Genomic DNA, 4979 nt, shown 5'->3' on the forward strand with positions numbered 1-4979 from the left:
AAAATGTCATTCCCATTTATAGGCCTATTTTTATGGTGGTACTAAAAATCTGAAGAAGTGGACAAATTTAAAAAAAAAATTGGGGAAAAGACAATTTCTTATTCATCTCCTTATAGGCGGTTGTTATCCCTATCATTATTAAAATGCAATAAAGATTTTTTGGATTTAGATTTAGCAGTTCTATACACCTGTACAATATTGGACTGAAAGACGATTATTGCTTAATTAATTGTTTAATTTAATAAATAAATAATATATTTTTAGAAGAAATGAGATAAAAAATGGTAAAGGAAACAATCCAATTGGAGGCATTAGCAAAGGCAGGAACGACATCACAGCCAACCAAAACGAGCAAGAATTGAGACAGAGTACCTGTAATTACATGTACACATTACTGAATATTCTAATGCAATTATACCTTTATTTAAAAAATAGATATTTTTACAGCGACAGGATTCGGCGATCATTACGCTTATATATATCATCATACATATAACCGTCAATCCCACGGCAGCGGGTTCTTTCGTACGGGATTGACCCGAAACCATAGTGTTTCGGCCAGCGGCTGCCAACCCAGCATCAAAACCTATGCCACTACATAGGTTTTTGTGCTGCATATAACCGTTGTTAAATACAATACACACATTCTTCAGCATGTGTCCAACAACGGATATTATGTGCGTGTTCAAAACAAGTCCATCTGAAATACAACACATTACCGTTACACATTTATATTTACAATGCTCCTACAACGCATGGAAAAGTTGCATCTTGCTAAAACACATATTTTTTATTAAAAATTTATTTGAAATTCTCGTTTCAGTTTTAAAATAAAAATTTAACTGACATTTGTATGTTTGTTTACAAAATACATATACAAAGTTTGTCAAAATCGTTTTGACTATGAAGGGACGTCAAAGCTAATACAACCCTGTGAGCTGTGAGCGTAAGACTACCTTGTATCATTGTATCATGACAAATATGTGAGGAGACAGTTATTACTTATACCACGATGATATTTACATTAGGCAATTTTCCTTGACGGATTTTTTTCTTCTTTTATACAAACAATTCTGTTCGAACATTTTTTTATTTCAAAACATTTAAAATAATCTCAATTACGAAAACTATAAAAGAAATTAATTAAAAAATCATAACATGTTCTTTAAGTAATGTTTGTATAATATAAAATAAATAAAAAATGTTTCATGAACGAATTTATAAAAAAAGTACTTTATGTCCGTTTTCGTTCACTTACTTCCACATTTTGTTTCAACACTGGCACAATTTGCGAATGATAACCAAAACGGACAACACGTTTTTGAGCAGTCAAAACCCTATCGTCTGAAAACGCACAATCTTTGTTAAAGCGAAATTAATCCTTATCATGCATGGGAAAAAAATCGATCGACTTTTTCTCGTAGGATATAAAATTAACAAACAAAATCAACTTGATTGCTGTACACGTTAACAAAAGAGGAATAATCTATTCAGGATCTTAAGTAAATGTTAGTATTTATAGTTAAATTCCATTATTAAACATTTTCTTTGGTTATAAATCGGATTTTTATAGAAGGTAAAATAAACTTCCTTTAAATTTACAACTTGCTCATTAAATATTTATGATCCGAATGCTCTCATTAGGATAAATAAAAGGCAAAATAAACCTACTCAAGAAAATCCATTCAATAATAAAAGAAAAGTTTTAATAATGATTATAGATCTAATAAATATAATTAAGAATGTAAAGATCTGGCCTTGTTCGGTTCCTTAATGTTGTCAGCAGGATGGTTTGATGCTTTGTGCTGCAGATTCGTTTATCGGCATGATGAGCAGAATAATGTGTTGACAGGATTATGTTTTGGCAAGACGGATGAAGTAGATAAGTTTTTGGTGATTAATTTCTGACGCGAGGTGGCTTTGGGTGATATTTGGTGCATTAGGTTTGTATTGGACTTATTTTTGTTTGTTTAATGTTTATGATTTTCATTTAATGGTTTATAATTTCCGAACCTGTAAGCTGGGTAAGTAATAATAGTCTAACTCCACTTTCTTTAAGTTTTTCTCTCTTTTCAGGGAAGTTGTCTTTTTATCTCTTTTCACTAAACACTCTAGGTTAAACTTCTTTTAAGTTATGTGTTCTATCCTTTTGTGTTTTTTTAGATTAGGTGAGTTTTATCTTTTCTTTTCAGGTTATGAGAACATTCCTTTTCAGGTTATGTTAAGTTTTTTCACATTAAATGTAATTTTTTTACTTTTTAGGTTATGCAAAATTTTTACTTTTTCTCGTTTCAGGTTATGTAAGTTTTTTACTTTTTAGGATATGGAACATTTTTACTTTTTCTCTTTCAGGTTATGCAAACTTTTTACTTTTTCTCTTTTTAGGTTATGTGAATTTTTTACTTTTTAGGTTATGCAAAATTTTTTTACCTTTTCTCTTTTCAGGTTATGTAAGTTTTTACTTTTTAGGTTATGCAAAATTTTTTTACCTTTTCCCTTTTCAGGTTATGTAAGTTTTTACTTTTTGTACTTTTCCTTTTCTTTCTTTTTTTTTTAACTTTTCACCACATGTTTGCTGTGATGTATTGATTCGGTGTATGATATGTGTGTGTAGAGCAACTGACCACACTATACATGTAAAGCCTGCGTAACCCAGCACACTTTTTATCACTGTTTTGTTTGTATATTATCACCGATTTAATAACAATTATTTTAGGAGGGTTGGCGTTTTTTGTTTGTGATGACGACTTCTATTTTGTTTTTCAAAATAGTCAGGCTTAATCCCCTAGTCGTTGTTTTAATATTTTATTAAAACAACTTTAATTTATTAGTGGGAAAAAATTGGCGATGTTTACCAAGGGGTAAGGCAGGGAATACTATAGTTTCAGATCTCGCCACAGATCTTCATCAGTTCCCTTATTTCTTGTTTTTCAACAAGAAACTTTTTATACCCAAGTGTCAATTGCTAGCTCAAATAGATACGTGCGCAAAGAAACACTCTGATCGAGAATTTTTTTTCCCACTAATAAATTAAAGTTGTTTTAATAAAATATTAAAACAACGACTAGGGGATTAAGCCTGACTATTTTGAAAAACAAAATAGAAGTCGTCATCCCAAACAAAAAACGCCAACCCTCCTAATTGTGAGACCGGGCACCGTCAAAATGTTGTTTATTGCTGTTGTATGCAATACCAACAAATTAGTTATGTGCTTTTTCGTCGATAATCGACGAACGCATAGCAGGGGGAAAAATTGGGTTTTGTTTACAAGTGAAGTTGCTAGAGTTTAGGTAGTGCCAAAGAAATTCTCGATCAGAGTGTTTCTTTGCGCAAGTATCTATTTGAGCTAGCAATTGACACTTGGGTATAAAAAGTTTCTTGTTGAAAAACAAGAAATAAGGGAAATGATGAAGATCTGTGGCGAGATCTGAAACTATAGTATTCCCTGCCTTACCCCTTTTTAAACATCGCCAATTTTTACCCAATAATAAACACAAATCGGGGTAAGTTTCTTGAACTTTCTCACAAAATTTAACTTTTTTCTTTGTCATTTAGTAGGTCATAAACTGGTATTATTAATTTAATACTTTTTTCTTTCTTTTCAGGATATTTGGCTGACGAAGCCGTGATTGACTTTTTTCCTTTTCGAAAAATGTTTACCTCTTTCTTTCTTGCTTGGTTTAACATTGGCAAACGGTAAGTATATTTTCGCGTAAGTTTTTGTATTTTTCTGTTTCCTTTCTTTTGCGAATTACACTTTTTTTCTTAGATTTCTCTAGAATTTTAGCATTTTTCCACTCCTTTCGGTTTTTTTTTTATTTATTTCAGCGAATGATATTTGTTTCTTCTTTTCAGGTTATATTTTTTTTCTTTCAGGTTTTTTATGTTTTTTTTATGTTTTTATTTATTTTCTTTTACAGGTTAAATTTGATTAATTTTTCTTTGCAGCTTTAATTTATTTCCTTATTTAGATTTATTTTAATTATTTTTTCTTTCAGGTTTCAATTATTTTTCCTGCTTTTTCTTGAATTTTCATTTATAGTTAATATATTCTTTTAATAAATTCACTTTGATATTTTAACTTTGTTAGCACTGTTCTTTCTTTTTTTCACGTACACCAACTTTTTCCTTATTCATCACCACCACCTTATCTCGTTACGCGTCCAAAAAAACTGAATTCAAAGAGAGAGCGAGCTAGGGATTTTGCCGCTTTTATAGCTGCTGTTGTTTGGTATTACTTTTTGAAGGATACCGTTATAATTTTGTCTACTTTATTTAAGCTCCTCCCATTCAGTGTTGCATTTTTGATTGATCGATGTGTCGTTGCCATATCGTTTGCCCGCGCCATAATTTTCTTGCCGCCGTTGGTCGTACGTTATACGCTGTGTACTACGGCGTTTACACGTCACATACCTTACCATCCTGCCGACAACCCTGTCAAAGGATGGGGAGGAACCTATGTCCTATTGTTGTACTCTTATTCTCTTACTAGGCGTTTACACTAGACAGTTTGTCTTCAAATACAACTCTGATTTACTAACACATACATACATTTGTCGTTTGGCTACCAGCTGTCCATCATTCTTTCACAGACAGCCGGGTTAACAAAATTTTGACATTTTTTGTAAAAATGTGTGAGATAATAATTTAAATATGTTGAAAACAAAAGAATATGAAGAAAAACAAAATATGTGAACGGAAAATAAAAGAGATCGATGATTTTCATTCATAATTTTACAACTCTTTTTGCAGTTGTCTGGACGCCTACGTCACAAAGGCAAGTTTTGGGATTTTGACATCAAATACATGCAGTCAACTGTCCTGTCATTTGTAAACGCAGGGTTAAGCTAGTTGTATTATCGGAGACAGAATCAATTATAACCGTAGCTTCAGACAAGAAACTAGAATAATCATCATCGGATATTCATTCAACAAACTGTATTATGGTTTCAGATCTTTCGCATGGTAAATTCCAATAA

General features: G+C 31.5%; 1 long non-coding RNA gene across 1 annotated transcript; it reads right to left on the minus strand.

Moving 5' to 3' along the window:
• Window positions 1-258: 258 nt before the first annotated feature.
• Window positions 259-804, minus strand: LOC141390805 (uncharacterized). Its single transcript, XR_012409476.1, has 3 exons — window positions 740-804; window positions 645-700; window positions 259-372 (listed from the first exon to the last, which is right to left on the minus strand). It is a non-coding gene; the product is annotated as an uncharacterized lncRNA (long non-coding RNA).
• Between the last annotated feature and the right edge of the window lie 4175 nt (window positions 805-4979).

The sequence above is a fragment of the Musca autumnalis genome, unplaced genomic scaffold (genome assembly GCF_047663935.1).
Source record: "Musca autumnalis isolate F117 unplaced genomic scaffold, ASM4766393v1 scaffold_1, whole genome shotgun sequence".
NCBI classification, from domain to species: domain Eukaryota; kingdom Metazoa; phylum Arthropoda; class Insecta; order Diptera; family Muscidae; genus Musca; species Musca autumnalis.